Source organism: Paroedura picta, chromosome 6 (assembly GCF_049243985.1).
Source record: "Paroedura picta isolate Pp20150507F chromosome 6, Ppicta_v3.0, whole genome shotgun sequence".
NCBI classification, from domain to species: Eukaryota; Metazoa; Chordata; class Lepidosauria; order Squamata; family Gekkonidae; genus Paroedura; species Paroedura picta.
In genome coordinates, this window is record NC_135374.1 from 14744768 (window position 1) to 14765839 (window position 21072).

A 21072-nucleotide genomic window follows, 5' to 3' on the forward strand; every position below is an offset into this window, starting at 1 on the left:
CGCTCCACTCTTCTCTCCCCCCCCTTTCCTTTTTCTTGTTTTTGCACAAATAAAAAAACTAAAATCTTGGTATCTCTGCCAGTGATTTGGCAAGCTGTGTGTTTTGCATAAAATAAAATATACATTCAAGCCCTCCAAGGAGAGCCCAGTAGCTGTGTAGCCATCAGCTTAATAAACCTGGGCCGCTGTATGACAAATAGAGAACTCGAGCTTTCGGTTTCTGCCTTTCGACGGAGCTGCCGCCGCGTGGCCTCCGACGCCTTAAAACCCTCTGCCGTCGCCTTCTAAAAAGAAATATTTGCATAAAATAAGATAGTAAAAGAAAGTAATTGGATAGAAAGGCCAAGCCGTAAATAATGTATGTGCTGTGGCAGGAGACAGCGAGGGGAGAAAGAGAGACAGAGAGGGAAAACCTTAGAAGGCGAAATTCTCTCCTCCCACCATGCCAAACTTTTGGCTTTCAATTTAATTTCCCTCTACTCGAGTTTAAAGCCCTGCAAGGGTACCGGGGAACTCATTGAGGGCTATCGCGGCATAATTTTTTCCACGGCAGATTGTTAATCGCTTGAGTTAATCGCTCGATGCTCTGCATTGCCGTTTGCTGAGATGCTGCCACTGCAATCTTTAATGACTGTAAGTGTAGTCCGGGGATGCTGAGTGATAGGCTCTGAGGCCAGTGTGTTTGAATGGTGAATTCCAACCTGCTGACAATCGGAAAATTCCAACCTGCTGATAATCCACGGCCCCAGAGAGGTGCGCCTGGTCTCAACCTGAGCCGGGCTCTTTTCGGCCCTGGCCCCAGCCTGGTGGAATGAGCTGCCGACAGAGACACGGGCCCTTAAGGAAGAAAGCTCCAAAGGGCCTGCAAAACAGTGGTCTTCCACCAGGCACTGGGTTGAGAGCCAGGGTTGCATCTCTGGCATGTATCCAGACCCCCTGCCTACTCCACATCTGGGTTCCCATCCAGATTTTGACCCCCCATCTTGAAAAAGAAGAGTTGGTTCTTATATGCCTCTCTACCTGAAGGAGTCTCAAAGCAGCTTACATTTGCCTTTCCTTTCCTCTCCCCACAACAGACACCCTGTGAGGGAGGGGAGTCTGAGAGAGCCCTGATATTACTAAAGAAGTATAAGAGTTGGTTCTTATAGGCCACATTTTTTTAGCAGAAGGAGTCTCAAAGTGGCTTAAAGTCGCCTTCCCTTTCCTCTCCCCACAACAGGCGGTGAGGGACATGAGGCTGAGTGCCCTCGTATGACTGAAGAAGAAGATTCTTATATGCCGCTTTTCTCTCTCCAAACGAGTCTCCAAGGGGCTTATAATCGCCTTCCCTTTCCTCTCCCCACAACAGATACCCTGTGAGGTTGGTGAGGCTGAGAGAGCCCTGATATCATCAGGCCAGAGTTCTTTTCCACATTACACAGACCCAATAGAAGCAAGTTGCCTAACTTGCCAGTCTCAATGACTTCCCAGGATGACTAGGGTCCCTAGAGTTGTGTCTCCCTCTCTGTGTGAGCCAGTGTGGTGTAGTGGTTAAGAGCAGCAGCCTCTAATCTGGAGACCTGGGTTTGATTCCTCACTCCTCTACATGCAGCCAGCTGGGTGATCTTGCGTCAGTCATAGCTCTCTCAGTATATCTTTTTAGTGAGGTATAAAAACCAACTCTTCTTCTTCCTTCTCAGTCCTGTCTTCAGTGATATTATTATTTCTCTACAGGACCAAAAACCCACTTTTTCTGCTAAGCTTTGGGACCGTTTCTCAGTCCCCCTATTGAATCTCAGTCCAAATACAGATGCAGTAGCTTTGGTTAGCGACACGTTTTCCCATCACTTAGTGGACCTGTTCCTAGTTCATCAAGCTGGACTTGGGTACCAGGGGTCATAAACTCCAGATATGTATGCCTGTGCCATCAAGTCACAACCAACTTAACGCCATCCTAGCGAGGGAATTTCAAGTCAAGTGAGAAGCAAATATGGTTTGCTAGGCCTTCCTTCCTTGGAGGTCTCCCATCTAACTATCAACTTTGCTCAGCTTCTGAAATCTGATGAGAGCAATCTATATCATGCGCACCCCATGACTCAAGATGGCTTTGCATTCAAAGTATGGCTACAATATGGTTTTGTTTTGTTTTTTTACAGTACCACCATAGAAGACTCATCATGAATTTGGAGGTTCCCCTTAGTTAACATTGCTAGTTAGTAGCCACTGATAAACCTAGCTTCAATTCATCAATTCAATCCTCCATCGTTAAATCCCCTAGCAGCAAATTACAGTATATCTCAATCACTCTCACTGGGAAGAAGAATTTCCTTTTCTGGATTTCCCCCTAAGCGCTATAAAATTCTGACTGTTGCTGGAAGCTGGCGGGAGTTTTGTGGTTTGTTTACGACGTCATGCGGAACGTCAAATTAATATCGTTTACAAAAGGTAAGACTTCGGCTACATTTAAGTTGTGCGGAATGGACCTCAAGGTCAGTCACTTTGAGACTCCTTCAGGAAGTGAAAAGCAGTGTACAAAAAAACAAAAACCGCTCTTCTTCTCCTTCTTCCTATAATCCTGACAACCACCCCATCAGATAGACTGCTGTTGCTCTTCTCCCAGATTTCAAATGGGAAGAAGCAAGTCTAAGAGCAGTGGGGTGTCTAAAGAGCTGAGAAGCAGAAGGAAGAGTTTAACTCAGGCATCTTCTTCTCCCAGTCATATCCTCTTCCCCGCCCCTGATCACCAACTTATACGGCCATCCACGCCAAGCGTCTGTTTTGTCAGACAAACCGAGATGACTCAAGGAAGCAAAGCCATCTCATCGGTTTGTTGACTTGAAGCAGGCTTTTGACAGCGCTTGGCGGGAGTGATTTGGCACATCTCGCCAACATATGGAGGCTCAGAAGAACACGTACAATTAAATGGTGCTTTATACAATAAATCAATCTGTAATTTGATAGCACGTGGGCAAATTAACTCGGTGGTTTAAAAACAGCAGCAAGAATGAGGTAGCAGTGAAGTTAATTTCCTGATTCTGTTGAGTCTCTCTCTCTCTCTCCCCTCCCGGCTATGATTCACAAGAGCAGGAAGAGAGGAAGAGATGGATAGATCAGACACTCACTGGCATTAATCACAGAATTACTGCTATGGAGGAGGCCCAAAAGTCACCCACTTGTTTGGTTTCCTATTAACTTCCCTAACCTTGGGCTATATAAAGATATTTTAATGGAGAATCGAGAGGGCAGAGTGGTTGGATTTTGAGATAGGTTAAGTCTGGTCCTCTCCTGAAGATCCTTGGGCCAGTCATTTGTTCTTAGACTAACCTACCTCACAAGAATAAGGATAACCCCCAATAGCGAATTAAGAACAAGAGATGAACCCTGCTGGATCAGACGAGTGGTCCATCTAGTCCAGCATCCTGGCTCACACAGGGGCCAACCACGTCTTCGGGAGGTTGAGCAATGGGATACAGGGGCTGAGGCCTTCCTCTGATGTTGCGTACTGATTTTTGTATGCATAGGTGTACTGCTCCTGAATGTGGAGGTTCCTTCTAGTCATGAAAAAAATACAGAGGATACAACGCATCTATAGTCAGAACTAAACTGTGTATAGAGCAGGCTGTACAATACTCTAAAGAATAATCTCAAAATTGATCTTCATCTTCAAATACTTTTCTCATTCATATCTCGTTTGTAAATGGAGAATTTAATTTCTCAATGTATATTATTATAATATGATGATGACAAGTCCACCGGTTATGAACTTGTTTCATTCTACTTTTTCAGATGTTGTTGTTGTTAGGTGCGAAGTCGTGTCCGACCCATCGTGACCCCATGGACAATGATCCTCCAGGCCTTCTTGTCCTCTACCATTCCCCGGAGTCCATTTAAGTTTGCACCGACTGCTTCAGTGACTCCATCCAGCCACCTCATTCTCTGTCGTCCCCTTCTTCTTTTGCCCTCGATCGCTCCCAGCATTAGGCTCTTCTCCAGGGAGTCCTTCCTTCTCATGAGCATTTGAGTTTCACCTTCAGGAGCAGTCAGGGCTGATCTCCTCTAGGACTGACCGGTTTGTTCGCCTTGCAGTCCAAGGGACTCGCAAGAGTCTTCTCCAGCACTCAATTCAAAAGCCTCAATTCTTTGACGCTCGGCCTTCCTTATGGTCCAGCCTTCCTTTTTCAGATACCTATATGTATTCTTCTAGTCCTAAGTTTTAGACAGTGTTCAGTTTCAGTACTCCAGCATCCAGCACTTCTCTAATTATCTTACAAAATAGCTCCAAGAAGATTATTTGAAGACTGTTTTGTGTTTGGTGCCCTTTAGTCAACCTGGTTAATAACTACCGATTGTGTTCGGGGATTCCAAAAACTTCCTGAATCAATGTTGGCCTGGACACTTTTGGGGACTAATCCTGTCCGAATCAACCGTCCCCTGAAGTTAAACCATCTGAATCAGCCTTGGCTGAATCGCTAAACCACAATTTGGGCACAAATCGGCCATGCAGGGAGCAGGCAGTTTAAAGTCTACATGGACCAACATTTTCCTTGTCCATCTCTTCCATGGTCTATGGGGCAGGGGAGGGAGGGCTTGAGATGTTGGCACCAAATTTGCAGGGCTGCTGGGGGAGCCTCTTCACAAATGAACCCCCCAAGTTTCAAAAAGATTGAGCCAGGGAGTCCAACGCTATGGGCACCCAAAGAGGGCACCCCCATTCCAATGGAAAGAAGAAAGATACTCTGCTATTGTCCCTGCCCCCACCGGGTGCTCAGCAGGTAACATGGGCAGGCTTGCCCACAGAAATCCTAAACTGAGCAGCTTACCTTTGAAGAAAAAGACCCTCCAGCTTGGAAAATAGAGATGAGAGGAACACCAGTTTGCTGCTGGCAGCGATGAGACCAGTCCCATCTTGATGTGGCTGGGTTTTGTTCTCAGTGGACACAACCCAGAGCTTGGGATGTACTTTCTGAAGTCCCGGATAGAGCTCAGCACAAAGGTTCTTTATGAAAGACATGCCACTGCAACCCAACTTGCATTAGCATGAGTGATAGGTTTGTGTTTAAAATATACAGAGAGGAAAAATGAAAGGCAGAAAAGCTGCTCCATCTCAGGCTGCCATCTTTAGGTGCCATTTCATCTCTCAGGCACCTTTTTCCTTGGCTGATTTTTCATCCGCAAAAGGAATATCCTCCTTTTCCCCGGAGCCTTCAGTATGTGACTGATGTTACTCTTTGTTTTGTTTTGTTCACCAGACACGTTCTCTTCTTATCTGCTGGCCATGTTTTCCTGCCCTCCTCCAATCATTGGGTTTTTGGGAGAATGAATTTGCTGTTCTTTTTGTTTTTAATTTACAAGCCCCCCTGGAGAACTATTTTGGACAGAAGCATAGGACTTAAATGTTACAAAGACATAAGCAATACTGACCTGGAAGTCATAGAATCATAGAATCATAGAGTTGGAAGGGCCATCTAGTCCAGCCCTTGCTCAACGCAGGATCAGCCCAAAGCATCCTAAAGCATCCAAGAAGAATGTGTATCCAACCTATTGTAAGCCGTGAGAACAGCTCCAACAAGACTGTGTCGAGCCCAAGATCCCCCAGCTGGCTGCATGTGGAGGAGTAGGGAATCAAACCCGGCTCGCCAGATTACAGGCCCTGTGACTGGCCCAAGGTCACCCAGCAGGCCCCACATGGAGGTCCTTCAGATTAGAGTCGGCCGCTCCGAACTATTATACCATGGTGGAACACCGGAAAACTCTACAAACATTAGATTTCCCACTGAATTTTGCATGAAGGGAAATTTTGTGGAAAATTTGCCCTGGCAAATCTTGTGAGAATTTTAGAACGAAGCAGGAAATGTTCCACACTTGGGCCTCTAGATGATCAGGGATGTCTTCTATTATGACCTTCTTCTAGTTTAAATGCCATCTAGTCCCACAGAATCACAGAATCACAGAGTTGGAAGGGGCCCTACAGGCCATCTAGTCCAACCCCCTGCTCTACGCAGGATCAGCCCAAAGCATCCTAAAGTCCCCTTGGCCTCAAGTTTTTCACGTCTAACCTGCTTTTATTTTTCTTTCCCAACTTCCACAGACAGATATTTTACAACCTCCCCAGACTGCTTTTATTCCACAGATGAACTGGTAATATTAGAGGGGTTTCCTCTCCCCCCCCCCCATGAAATTTAATCTATATCGTCCTTCCTGTAATTTACCGTTCTTCAATACTGAGTAGTTTCACGTAATAATAAACCATTCAAGACACAATCCAATCCAATGAGCTAAACTGAAGAAGAGGGAAGCTATTGTGAGCGCTGACATTCATATCGTGTTATATATATATCCTTTCGGGTTATGTTACACCAGGTGCCTTGGAGCCCTGCTCAGTATTCTTCTTTATAGGCTCATCTCTCCAACTCTTTCGACATTTCTATGACCTCTTTTTGTCCTTGTGCAATTTTAAAAGTCACAGCACAATCTGCCTCTTTGTCTTTTAGCCTTTAGAGGAATGGGCAGATAGATGTAGACCTCCTGGATTTTCATCTTTGGGAAGAACTGGGGCCCAATGGTAGCACATCAACTTGCATGTGGGAGTTCCGAGGTTTGGTTTCCAGCATCTCCCTTTTGGATAAGATAGAAATTGCCGTGGGAGACCTCTTCTGGACCAATATCCCAAGCTCGGTGTAAAGTAGCATCCCCTCTAGGACAGTGCCCTTTATTCACTGGGGCAACATAGGGTTGGCTTTTCCTCTTGATGTTGCCCAACTTCTCTCCAAACTGGCCTTTCTCAACCTTTTTACTGTTGAAAAACCCCTGAAACATTCTTGAAGCTTTGAGAACTTGCATGATTGTGCCGAATACGGTTAGGAAGCATAGCTGTGTACACACCCACATGGGGCCCCTCCCCTTCCCACCCCCTCCAGGCCCATCATAGGTCATTTCTGGGAGGGGAAGGTGGGTCGACCTGCAGCACATGAATGCAATCCAAGCACTGACCACTCAGCATAACTAATTAACACACAGGTACCGCTCAGCCGCTTAAACAGTTTCACAACAGTCCTTCAGAGGTGACTTCCCCAAATTACTTGTTGATTGGACTTCCAACACAGATATGCTGAAGACTACAGTTCCCGTGCAACAAGGCACTGGAAGGAGGAATCAAGGCACTTTGCCACCATCTTGAGCAATAGCAACAGTAAGTTCAAAGAAACCGGAAACTCTGTTTTCTTCTCTGCAAAGGTAGCATTGGCAGAACCATTCAATTTCAAACCCATTGCTAAAATTTCAAACCCCCTCCAACTCCTCCCCATCTTTTTGCTCTCCAGTGAAGTAAGAAATTAATATATTGATTTTTTCCCCTAAAATAAGATTATAACTAAACTACGCTGCAAATTGGCAAGATAAAATTGCCTTTCCGAGAGTAAAACTTCTTCCAGCATGGCAATATCCTGCACGCTTGCAATTAGTTCCAAGGGTCCCTCCTAAGACTCTTATTGACAAAGCCAACCAAGCGTAAGAAGAGTTGGTCCGATAGCTACACATAAAGTTTTAAAGGGCCCCCTGAGGAGGAGAGATTATTCACTGATGAATAGCTCCTTCTTGCCATTGAAGTTTCAGAGGCGAGTCCTTGAGCGCTTATTGTACATGACCATAACAGTCGTTCAGTCATTTAGGCACCGCTCTTGAAAAGATCCTTCCGTGTACATCTATCAGGCTTCTTTGTTAAGTGTGTAAACACACCTTTAAAGAGGCATCAGACACGGGCCTTGATTGTACAATGGATGCTAATGAATCGACTCCAGGCGCTCGGGTTAAAATTGCAAGCCCCTGCGCGAGAGACCAGTTTGAAAAGGAAGGCAGAAGAAAGGAATGGCGCGACAAGTTACTCAGAAGTTTCAAACAATGCATCAAAAGCTTTGTGCAGTTACCGTGGCGAGCGGAAGAGGGTTTCCACAGCCTTTGAAATAACAGCCAAGGAGAGGGGAAGCAAGGTTTCCCGGTGGGTTTGGCTCTACAGGCAGAAGGCCAGCTTACACAAGTAAGATGTTCTTTGTGACCCAGGGCATGGTTGCAATTATCCCTACAGTGGCCAGGTCTGCGGTCTATCCAGACTGATTTGTGAAGGCTAACAAACAGCATTCACTTCAAAGGCCTTTCTGAAATACAGGTTTTCATATTTTAGACAGAGGAGCTGGTGACTGTTGTATCTCTCATGGAACAAGGATTTAAGGGTATCGACTGAGAAGGCCCTCCCAAGTACACTACCAGGCCTCATGATGTGTAGTGGCTTGAGCAGGGATTCCAAGCCCCCTCAGCGGTCATAGAATCATAGAATCACAGAATCATAGAGTTGGAAGGGGCCATACAGGTCATCTAGTCCATGAGTCAGACAGTGAATGGGCAATAACCATAGAAGCACAGACACATGAATTTACTCTACATGGAATCAGACAATCAGTCCCTCAAGGTCAGTATTCTCAGATTGAACGTTGCTCTCCAGGGTTTCAGGCAGAGGTCTTAGGCAGCACCCACCACCTGGTCCCACTTACCTGGGATTGAACCAGGGAACTTCTGGATGCCAAGCAGTGGGTCTTCCACTGAACCACGGTCCATCCTACACTGGACACTGCCAAATCATGCCTTCCCGGAGTGTTTTAGCTGCATATACTACATGCTTACAAACCCAACATCCCATAAACTGGGAGGAAAAGCTGTCATGTGATTCTCCACTTCTGTAAAAAGAAAAAACAGGAGAAGGTTGCATCCTTCCATTTTGATGCTACATTTTTTGACCTTGCAGGCTAAATTTGTCATCATTTTCAGACTTGTAAGGCTCGCCAGTTCCTACACAAAATCCAATTGTGCCCTGCTGCCGCATTTGATGTCTTCAAATGCCATGCCACTCCGGGATCAGCTCCTGAAATAGCTCGTTAACGAGTGTCCTGGGGCAGCAGGTACATTCGTAATTCAAACATGGTCAATAGTCAACATCAATCACGGTCCAGGATTTCGGAACGTGTTGGCATATCAATGCATGCTAATGAGCATCAGCCGGCCTAGAAGCGGAAAGCGGAAAGTCAAGTAAAATCTGACGTGCTGAAGGGAAGCATGATGGCAGCTGTCCCATGATGCTACTGCTGCAGGCCAATGTTGGGGTGTAGGTTCATTTTGGGAATTACCAGCAAATTGCATCTAAAACACCATCTGAGATGCCATCTTGTTTACTTCCTTGCTCAGTTACTTCATTTGTAGTCCGCCTTCCCTGCTGAGACTTGATGTGGCTTACAAAATATGGGGAAATGCAATCAGAGGCAACAGAAGGCATCCGATAATATCAAGGGGTGTGAAAGCTGGATAATGAAGAAAGTGGACAAGGAAGGAACTTAACTCCTTTGAAGCATGGTGTTAGAGAAGAGTTTAATCACCAAAACACAAATCAGTGAGCTCTAGATCAAATCAAGCCTAAACGGTCCCTAGAACAGACTTTTCCAACCTTTAGACCATGAAGCTGAATTTTTTTCTGGTTTTGAAGTGTCAGGAAGTGATGTCAGCAGGCCACAACTTCCTGCTAACAACCCCTAAAAGTGAGAGGAGCCACAGGAGCAGCAAAGGTTTAAATATCCAGGGCCCCTCCCCTTCCTACCTCCTCAAGGGCCAACATTTGGCCACTCTGGGAGGAGACGGTTCAACTTGCCCAAATAAGGATAGAATTTTTTAAAATGTAACACAGGTGGGAGGGCTCTCCTCAGCTGCCATTTTGAAAATTCCTACACCATGGCACCATTCAGGGGCCTTCACAGGACCTCCTTGGTTGTTCCGTGGTTGGGAAACCCTGCCCTAGAAGCTAAAATGATTAAACTGGGGCAATCGTAGTTTGGTCACATTATGAAGAGGCAAGAATCCCTGGAAAGCACAATCATGCTTGGAAAAGTTGAAGGCAGCAGGAAAAGAGAAGGATCCAACATGAGATGGCTGTCATGAGCAAGGCTGCTAATGACAGGACACTTTGGAGGACATTATTTCTTAAGGGTGTCATACGTCAGAAGTGACTTGATCGCACTAAACACACAGAGAGCCTATGGCATGGGATGTCTTTTGGAGGGGATGAGTCTTCACGGTCTTCCAGTTCTGTAATTCATCATTCTCTATTGGCTGGGATGCTAGTTTGCATCCTGGACTGGTCAATAGCTGGTGTTCCTCGTTGCAAAGACAGCTATGAGCAAAGCAATGGTTCCTTGCCAAGAAGGGCCAAATTAAGACATGCTGAAAGCCCTAAGCTATATCAGGTCTCAGAATCCCAGCATACGGCAGCCCTAGGCTTCTCCCAGGCAACCCATAGGAAGTGGAGCAAACGTACAGACACAAGTGGAGCAAACGTATAGGTCTTGGTACCCCCCCCCCCCCAGTTCATATCATCATCTCAGATCAGCACTGCAAGAGCCATTTATTCAGGTCTTCATCCAAATAGGGGAAGGAAGGGGTTAACAGCATCCTTCATGGCCTACACATTCCCCTTGCCTTCAGTAACAGCTTGGCTTAGTCAACCTGCTGCCACACCCACTCCCAGCTGCTGCTGATTTCTCCTCCTTGAGCTCCTGGCTCATTAGTCCACCCCGTTTCCACCTGAGGCAGAGAGGAGACATCTCAGAGGTGTTTGTCCTCCCTTTGGCTTCCAGCAGCGTCTTGGGGGCTTTCCTCCTACGATGTACTTCCTAGCCTCAGGTAAATACTAGAGCTGCCAGCTGCAAGCAGGGAAAAACCTGTAGATTTGGAGGGTGGAGCATTTGGATGGTTGTGTTGGAAGAAGAGAAGGACCTCCACATGGCAGAATGTCACAGGACCAAGCTTCCAAGGCAGCCAGGGCGACTGTTCTGTCTTTTGAAGAACAGGTATCCTTCTTTTGAAGAACAGGTATCGTGAACTCCAGGCCCTCCCCTGAAGGTTGGTAAGCTTAAGTATGTGGGTTTTCTTACTGCCCTACTCCTCTCATACCACAGGGGCACCAAAATGTTAGTTTAGTCAACTTGGGTATTTTTTTTTAATGATTTAGAAAGTCTTCACTTAGGATGGGCAAGTTGGTTCATGGAAGCCAGGAAATATTCAAATCAATGCTGATTTGAGGACATTTAGAGGCTCATTGGAGCCAAATCAAAAACCCCATCAGTTTAAACCAGCTGAATCACAGAAGCCTGAGTCAATCCAGCCTTGATTCTGTTGGTTCAAGATTCCAGCACTGAGAAGGGATCACATTTAACATCAGCCCCGGGGATGGTTTAGTGCAGGGGTAGTCAAACAGCGGCCCTCCAGATGTCCGTGGACTACAATTCCCAGGAGCCCCTGCCAGCGAATTGTAGTCCACGGACATCTGGAGGGCCGCAGTTTGACTACCCTTGGTTTAATGGATGGGTTGACCATAGTACCTTTTAAAGTTTAATTTTAGGATTGGAAAGGTTTCATTGTACAAGGTTATTCCTATTGTTGTAAGCTACCTCAAGACCTTTTTGGAGCGGGGCAACCTAGAAAGGCAAGGAATAAAAGTAAAATAAAATACATTCTGATGATTTAACTTGACTTCTGCTGAAATCCAATTTGGGGCAGGGTTACTGTTATTATTCTGCCTTCCTATGCATTGGTTGTAAACATTTTCCCTGGCCTCTTTTCTCTGCTGGTTTTGGGAGGGCAGCTGCATTCATCTTCAGTAGAAGATCAACATTTGTGCCCAGTAGCACCTTAGCGGACAAAAATATTTTCAGGGTAGAAGCTTTAGAGAGTTGAACCTCCCTTCATGGACTCTTAGAAGCTTATATCCTGAAAATCTTGGTATCTCAGAAACTAGAATCATAGAGTTGGAAGAGAACACCTGGGTCATCTAGTCCAACCCCCTGCACTATGCAGGACACTCACAACCCTCTCGCTCAGCCACTGTAACCCGCCATCCCCCTGAATCTTCACAGAATCAGCCTCTCTGTCAGATGGCTATCCAGCCCCTGTTTAAAAATTTTCAGAGATGGAGAACCCACCACCTCCTAAGTAAGCCTGTTTCACTGAGAAACCGCTCTAACGGTCAGGAACTTCTTCTGGATAATTAGAATTTCATTTGAATTCAATTCATCCCATTGGTCTGTCCCTCCGGGGCAAGAGAGTACACCTCTGCTCCGTTCTCTACATGGCAGCCTTTTAAATACTTGAATAGAGTCAAAACTAGCTTTCTTTCCTATTTTGTTTGTTTGTTTCATGGCTTTTTTAATATACCATTTGAATGTGAAAATCAATTATTTACAAAACTTTGTCAGCGATATGCCATTCTATGCAGAAGCAATTGCCGGTTTTTACAGGAACATTCATTTTGTGACTATTGAAGAGATGAAGGTCACCCCGGCTTGACCCCTAGTGAGAAAGTCTCGTGAGCTAAACGGATTCTTGAAAGTCCATTGGCAATTCTTCAATGCTCTGACTCCAACATTCAACAACACCTGTGTTTATTGCCCTGTGCTCATGTGGCCATTCAGAATACAAAGCTTTACACAAGCCCTTCAGATTCATTTCTCTCGACTCTGGGGATTCATGAGAAGAAAAACCTTTCCTTTGTGTGTTCAGGGACAAACGTTCGGCTCTCCAGAATCCATAAAAAACCTGATGTTGAAGCTGACCTGATTTATGCTTTCTTTTTCCATGTTAAAGCCCGTTGCTGTCTTTAAACTTCTCATGCAGTTCGGCTGAGCGGATTTGGTGCCAATTCCGGGACAATGCCTTGACGCTGATTACGAAAGCCTGTCATAAATTTCAGAGAGTGCGGAATAAATTTCTTAAAAACCTCCTTTCCAGGAGACCAAACGCTCTGGTCATAAAGAACGGGGCTGGGCAAGGAAGTGAGTTGGGAGGAAAACGAAGCAAACAGCCCCTCTTTCTGGGTTGTGTCCCAGCCTCTTAAGTCAAGGTAATCAGCTGTGGCCCGTTCAGTTGACAGACCAATCGTGGCAAGCAGCCAATTGTCTGCATTTGGCAACAGGACATTCTCCCTTGTGCTTGCTTCATTTCGCTCGAGTCAGTGGGTGCTTGTCATTTCCAGATCCTGGGATGCAGCGGGGTCCGCTCTCCCTCAAGAAGCTTGCTTAGAAGTGACCGTCTTGCAGAATCTTGATTGGGATCATTGGCTCCCGATTTGGGAAGTTATGCAGATCAGTGGTTGGTGTTCGGTTGCTGAATGGATTCACGGACGGACGGATTGGTTGATCGGTTTAGATTTACATACCGACCTCCCTCGTGGCTCAGGGAGATTTACAGGGAACTTGAGTTGCGTACTACAGGACGGCATAAATTCGGTAACTGTGTCGTTAACCATGCGGTGTCACCAAGAAGAGTCGTAACATAACATAGGCAATAGAATGTTTCTTCCTGGTAACACTACAATCACAACCCTGTAGTGCACGGGTAGTCAATCTGTGGCCCTCCAGATGTCCATGGACTACAATTCCCATGAGATCCTGCCAGCAAATGCTGGCAGGGGCTCATGGGAATTGTAGTCCATGGACATCTGGAGGGCCGCAGTTTGACTACCCTTGCTGTAGTGTGAGCATGTCTGGCTGGGAAAGGGGTTCTGGGAGCCTGGCGGAAGAGTTCCATTTTGCAGGCCCTGCGGAACTGTGGTAGCTCCAACCAGGTACCCAACAGGGAGCCGTTGATTAGGCTAGTCACCAGAGAAAGTGTTTCCTCTCACTAAAATGTAAAGGTATCCTCTGTGCAAGGACCAAGTCATGTCTGAACCTTGGGGTGACGCCCTCTAGCGTTTTCATGGCAGACTCAATATGGGGTGGCCTTGCCGGTGCCTTCCCCAGTCATTACCGTTTACCCCCAAGCAAGCTGGGTACTCATTTTACCGACCTCGGAAGGATGGAAGGCTGAGTCAACCTTGTTCCTCTCACTAGGCCCCACTAATTTGCTCTGACATCTATTTTCACCACCTTCTATCCATTACCTGTTGCTAGAACGTAGGCTGGCTTGGATGAAATTAGAAGGGCTCTGGAAAGTGTCCTGCTGAGGTAGTTATTGTCTACCTGCGTGCCATTATTGTTTCTTTAATGGTTTGAAGGGTTTTAACTGCTCCATTTTAATGTGCCATTTGATTTAAATTTTAAATGATTTTATGTTATACATGCTGTTGAATACCAGTCTGAGCCGGGCAACCGGGAGGCAGTATAAAAACCATCAAATAAATAAATAAAATTAGTGACACCCAGGGTCTCACAGGTATGTGGGTCACATATTTGCTCTGGAGATCTTTAATCCATTCCCCTCCTCCCTCCTCCCCCTCTCTCTCACACACAAACGTACGTGAACCCCTTCCCTCCCCACTTCCCTCTTTGCTTTCTCTCTCTCCTTCCCTCTTCCTCCCCCCAGACACACACACACACACACACACACGTGAACCCCAGCCTGTGCACAATCCCCTAGAGCAGTGGTCACCAACATTTTTGAGGCTGGGGACCGGCAGCAGCAGGGAGGGCGATTGCCTGACCGCGCATGATGCGCATGCGTGACCGCATATGCGCATTGCACCGTGCGTGGCCGAAATCGCGCATGCGTGAAAGTACCGCACATGCACGATTTCGGCAGCACATGCGCAATGCGCGTGCACGGCCCTGCTTCCCTCTCCCCCCCTCCCACAGTAAGAAGCTTCCCGGGCCTCAAGCCTGGGAAGTTTTTTACTGTGGGGGGGGGCGGGGGGGAGCCCAGTGGTTGGGGACCACTACCCCAGAGGCCTGGGGGGCAGCCTTCCTGCCCCAGGCGTTGTGAGGCTTCTGCCCCAGCCCCCAGAGGCCTCCCCACCACCATGGACTGCAGGGATTTCAAGCGCTGTAATGATCGTATTAGAAAAGTTAGTTTTCAAAACCTCAGAGGAAGATTGTGTGGTGAAAAAGAACGGGAGGGAGCAGTGTTTGAAATGGCCACATTGCTTCGGAGACGAGTTATTAACGGAAGGAAATGTGCTAGCGTGAAACTCCCATCCCTCTACCGCTTTGGTTGAAATCAGGCCGACGCTGAATGACATCCAGTTTAGAACAGCGGTGTGAAAATCCCCTGGGAGGATCATCCACTGACAGCTCCCACCTGTAGAAACTGTTGTTAACCCCTGAACTTTAAGACTCGTAGCAATTTGACTGCCGGAGCTTGTGTGTTCGGTGAGGTAGATCACATCCTGTGACTTGGAACACGGATTAATACAGCGGCCTTTTGCTATTAAAGAAGCAAAGCGGGTCAAATTTCAGAGCAAGAGTTCAACAAAGAGCCGTGATAAGAAAGCCCATTTGCACAATCAGAGTTCTACGGTTTAAGATTTCTGAGATCAGACATGTTAATGAATAACCCAGGGAGTTTCTGCAGCCCAGACCCTTTTTGATGCCGGAGTTTTGTTTGGAAATGGCATGCACAAGGTCTCACAAGAAGTAATGAAGAGACAAAGTAACATGCTACGTGATTGCTTTAGCGGGCTGGAGCAGGGCCAGTTTATCCATGTAGCACATTTAACATGTGCTATGGGCCCTGCACTTCCAAGGGCCCCACAAGGTGCCTTCTTCCCCCATGGATTGGTCCCCCCTTTCCCACTTTAAGGACACTTGGAGTGACCCCCCCTTTTCACTATTGGGGGTGAAAACCCTCCAGTCTGCTTTCTCCTGCTGCAATTGTCCTCTGTTAGGGCCCCATGAATCCTTACACTGGCTGTGGTGCTACCGGCCCCGCAAATTCTTGGGCTGGCATAAACCTTGGCCTGGCTCACCCTGACAATTAAGCATTCCCCTCTCTGTGAAGCAAAACCCTTGCCTGTCATGGAATAGAATCATAGAGTTGGAAGGGCCATACAGGCCATCTAGTCCAGCCCTCTGCTCAATGCAAGATCAGCCTAAAGCATCCTAAAGCATTCTCTGCCAATGCTGGTTAGTTTAGCACCGCACTTCTCCCTTCAGTAGACATCTGGTTCTAAACAGAGCCACGTCGGGCTTTGCAGCCCTGGGATGTGCACACCTGGGTTCAAAAAAGCTCATACCGACTCAAAGGCAGACCTACCTACAGGCTTCTCCAGGTGAATTGCTCCAGGCCGCCATTTCACAACCCATTGCCTACTCAATGGCGGCATGAGTGGCTGAAACATATGAATGGATGGCCATTCAGTGTAATGCTGGCCTGCTGTTGTCTTCATTAGTGTCTCCTCTAAGATTGAATTTATGCGCCGATTCCATTGCTTTCGGAAGGAGTCGGTTCCAAACCAGTTGCTTCAGATCACAGTCCGAGTTGATCACTCTGGCTGTTGTGCTGGACTGCATTTAAACATGTGCTTTATGGCAAGTGGCAGGGTCGGGCCAAGATTGAAAGCTACCCGGTTCTGAGATCTGCCTTCTGATAGCGAAATAAGTGTTTAATAATTAGATGTGCTGGGTTTATTTGGTATAGGGGACTACAAATCCAGTGAGGAGGTGAGAATGATCAAGTGAGGGTGGACAGGAGCAGCAGGGAAATCCATATGACATACAGTGACATGCCCACGTCAGTGCCCCCAGGCCGCGGAAGAGATGTCATCACTTTTGGAACATTGGGGTGACGCTCTAATGTTTGAGTAAAATCTCTATGGTAAATTTGTCTTCTACCATAGAGTTTTTGCCCGAATACCAGAATGTCTCTCTGATGTCCTTGCATGTGATGACTTCCAGGTCATGTGGGCAGTGATGTGGACACATCAGTGCATGTCGAATATATTTACTTCTTTTTCAGGATAAGTCCCGCCTGCAGGCCAGCTGATTAGAGCTGGGGAGGAGGTGGGCCCTGGCAGTGGGAGACCCTCACCTCCACCACGGAGTCAGGCATCCCTAGCTTAAATATATCCACATTTAACAAGTGATAAGGCAGAGAGCCATATGTCACATCTGTAAGTTACTGTGAAAAATGTTTATACCCTGCTTTTTCCTCTGGCTCGAGGAAATGTTGAACTATTTCAAACTAAAAACAAATGGAACAAAAGTTTTTTTTTCCCTCCCTTAACTTTATAAATATGGTGAACGGTATGCAACGTGACAGCGGCAGGGGTGAATAGAAGGGAAGCAATACAAGATTGTGCATGCACAATTAAGCGCTGTAGCACAATTAAAAATGTTACACTGGCAAACAGCTCATGGAATGGTTGACAGTATGGAACACAGATAGAGATCGGACTGCAAGTTGGACCAGCACACGGCAGAGCTTGTAATGTTAACTTGTTTAAATATCGATGGGTTAGCGCTAGAGTAATTGTTCTGCTAATGGAACAAAGGTTTATTTCTTCCCAGCCTGCCACTGTAGTCTTTCTCAACTGTTTAACCATTGAGAACCCCCTGAAACATTCTTCAGGCTTCGAGAAACCCCAGAAGTGGCACAATCATGCAGATCCTGGGAAGCTTAGCTATGGACATGCCCACCAGGCCCCTGCCCCTCCCCGTCCCACCCCTCCAGGCCCATCATTGGCTGTTTGGGGAGAGGGGCGGGAGAGCAGGTCAACATGGCCATAGATGATTGAGAAAGCCTGGTCCAGTGGTCACCCTGAAATGCAGCTCCCAGGGAAACAGGAGATCCTCCAGAATAGCCGGATGGGCAGAGCATGGATACTCAACAAACTGGTGGAGATTACAAAGTGTAGTCTGGGTCTATCCCTAGCCTTGCCAACCCCAGGTTGCAAAAATTCCTGAAAATTTGGGAGTGGAACCTGGAGAAAGAACTCCGCGAGGTTTATTACCATCGAGTCCATCCTATGAAGGAGACATTTTCTCTAAGGGAACAGGTCAGTGGTCATTCTGGGAGATCTCCAGGCCCTACCTAGTGGTGGGTAGCCTTATCCACCCTACCTGGATTTGTAGATAGCTGGAAGAGCCCTGATGACCTGAGAAGAGCATTATACATTTTTGTTGTTATTGCTATTAGTTGCGAAGTCACGTCCGGCCCATCGCGACCCCATGGACAATGATCCTCCAGGCCTTCCTGTCCTCTACCATTCCCCGGAGTACATTTAAGCTCGCACTGACGGCTTCAGTGACTCCATCCAGCCACCTCATTCTCTGTTGTTCCCTTCTTCTTTTGCCCTCGATCGCTCCCAGCATTAGGCTCTTCTCCAGGGAGTCCTTCCTTCTCATGAGGTGGCCAAAGTATTTGAGTTTCGTCTTCAGGATCTGGCCTTCTAAGGAACAGTCCGAGCTGATCTCTTCTAGGACCGACCGGTTTATTCACTTTGCAGTCCAAGGGACTTGTACATTTTAGACATCTGCGATCAAGCCTAGCTACATCCTGCTGGCTAACTCTGTTAAGGCCAGCCGGTCATCCTCAATCCATTAATGTTGCCTGCGGATGGGAGCTGTTCGACTGATCAGGCGCGAGAGACATCGGGGAGGGCCCCAGTGTGGTAACTGACGGAATAATGATAGGGTCCGTCCGTCCTCAGAGGGCTAAAAGGCAAGATGCTGCAGTGCATCTTCCGCATGAGTAAATTAATACCTGGGGGATTAACTTGCCAAAAGACTGAAGTAATCAGGACAAGCGTGATAATTGTATCATAGACACCGAGTAGCGCAGCGATGAGACAAGAGACACAATGATGCTCCACGGCCAACGGCAAGCATCCTCCGCTCCAAACGGGCGGTAACATCTGTCTTTTCCTTCCCCGGATGGCAAGCAACCAGGATGTAGGTAATGGACACTAATGCCCATTGGCTTCTTCTGTGGGCAGGCTGGAACCCACCAGCAGTGTGAGATTTGAGATGGGGGGGTGGAGTGCATGGACCAAGGTCTCGTGGATGCCATTCTCCTAGAGGATGAGGGGTTTGCAATCCCGTCGATCTCTGATTTTTCTCTCGCTGCAGTGCTCTGTGGAACAGCAGTGATGGGGCTGGGGGCGGGGGGGGGGGTTGTTACCAGTTTTCATTGCAATCCGAGAAATGCTCGGCACTGCCACTTTCTGGTTACCTGCCAATGAAATGAATCTATCCGATGGACTCTTAATATGCATATTGACCTGATGTTTATTAAATATGGATTGAGTGAGATAATACAGATTCTTTCTTTCTTTCTTTCTTTCTTTCTTTCTTTCTTTCTTTCTTTCTTTCTTTCTTTCTTTCTTTCTTTCTTTCTTTCTCTTTCTCTCTCTCTCTCTCTCTTTCATTCTTTCTTTCTCTCTTTCTTTCTTTCTTTCTTTCTTCCTTCCTTCCTTCCTTCCTTCCTTCCTTCCTTCCTTCCTTCCTTCCTTCCTTCCTTCCTTCCTTCCTTTCTTTCTCTCTCCCTCTATCTTTCATTCTTTCTGTCTGTCTGTCTGTCATTCTTTCATTCTTTCACTCTTTTGCTCTCTCTCTCTCCCTCCTCTCTTTTGTTCTTTCTTTCTTTCTCTCTCTCTCTTCTTTCATTCTTTCGTTCCCTCTCTCCCTCTCTCTCTCTCTTTCGTTCTCTCTCTCTTTCATTATTTCTCTCCCCCCCCCCTTTCATTCTTTCTCTCTTTCTGCACAGTATCCTGAATTTTAATTCTCACTCCGGCACTTTTTAAATTCTCACCCCGGCGCTGTCTAGAACACACGGCCCTTAAAATAATAATGATAATGATAAATCTGTGCGCTGTTCCGTAATGTTGAATGGAAGGAGACAACGAATTTGTTTTGCTTTTGAGTGAGTGCAGTGAGGTCCTTATTAATAACAATAATGATCTTTTCCAAAGCTGTGGAGTGATCTTAATTAAATCTGAGAAATTGCATATGCTTAATTAACTCGATGGCTCTCTTCCCCCCCCCCTCCCCCCAATTCACCATGCCATAGAAGTGGTGCTTGTACATACTCTGACAGGTTTCTGGATGGCAGCAAAGTGAGTCTTGACGCTGTTTCTATAGAGAGACGAACTTTGCAAGGGTGCCTAAAGAAAGATTCAGGGGAACAGGGAAAGGCGTCAACAAAAGGCATAAACAGAAGTCCTACACTTGGGAGACAGTTAGTTTTGGCATGATTATCTCCCTTCTTTACTGGCAGGCCGTAAGGTGCAGTTCCCTTTGTGATCGACCGAAGCAGGTTTTAGGCAGCTTGGATGAATACCATCTGCACTCCACCAGTTTGAAATATCTCTATTTGGGGCCAAGCAGACCTTAATCTTTAGTAATATGCTAAGAGCAGCAAGATGAATGTGAACAATGTATCTGCTTATGCTGGAGCTAAATTAATACCAGAGGGATTAACCTTCAGTCGAGTGTAATAATTATGACTGTAGTAATTATTACAGAAATGCATTTTCCATGGTAACGTTCACTAACGGGCTCTCCGCGGGGGAGAGGGGGAAAGATGCAGGATTTTGGAATCATGATGAACAGGGTGGGAATGCCCTTGTTTGTAAAGTGGGTGTCTTGGGCGCGGATGCCTGGGCTCCCAAAATGGACTTGGGAAGGGGGCAGGAATGGGTTGCTGGTGACCGGGAGACTTTGGGGGTATTCCAGAAAAAATTGTGGACTGTGGGTGTCAAGTTACATCAATTTGCATCAAGTTGCTTCTGACTTATGAGGATCCAATGAGAGCCAGCTTGGTGTAGTGGTTAGGACTTCTCACCTGGTGAGCTGGTTTGATTCCCCGCTCCCCCACATGCAACTAGCTGGGTGACCTTGGGCTCTCCACAGCACTGATAAAGCTGTTCTGACTGAGCAGTATTATTAGGGCTCTCTCAGCCTCACCCACCTCACAGGGTGTTTGTTGTGAAAAGAGGAAAGGGAAGGCAGTTGGAAGCCACTTTGAGATGCTTTCGGGTAGAGAAAAGTGGCATATAAGAACCAACTTCTTCCAATGAATTAACAACCTCCCAAATGACTGATCATTGACCCGCTTTCTTAGGCTCTGGTTTGGGGAGACAAAATATGTGGGGAAATATTTACATTGTGCATGTTTGAAGATTCTGTGGAAAGATGCTCAAAACAGGCATCAGTAGGGTTGCCAATTCCCCTTTGGAAATTCCTGGAGATTTGTGCGTACAATTTGGGGAGGGAATATGTTTTGCCAGGTTCCCCCTGACCAGTGGCGGTAGATGAGGCGGTAGGGTTGACAAATCATAAGAGTTGGAAGGGG

At 46.7% G+C, this 21072-nt stretch overlaps 1 protein-coding gene across 3 annotated transcripts in view; it reads left to right on the top strand.

The window, feature by feature from the left end:
- The window catches only part of CNTN5 (contactin 5), a 744496-nt gene that overhangs the window by 130515 nt on the left and 592909 nt on the right, over positions 1-21072 (top strand). Inside the window, exon 1 of one of the 3 annotated variants that reach the window (XM_077341498.1) lies at positions 10574-10695. The exons of 1 other annotated variant lie outside the window; for it this stretch is intronic. The gene's annotated coding sequence lies outside the window, so the exon portion shown is untranslated. Of the gene's footprint in view, positions 1-10573; positions 10696-18570; positions 18676-21072 lie in introns of those variants that run through there. One more of the 3 variants, XM_077341499.1, reaches the window with a different exon arrangement.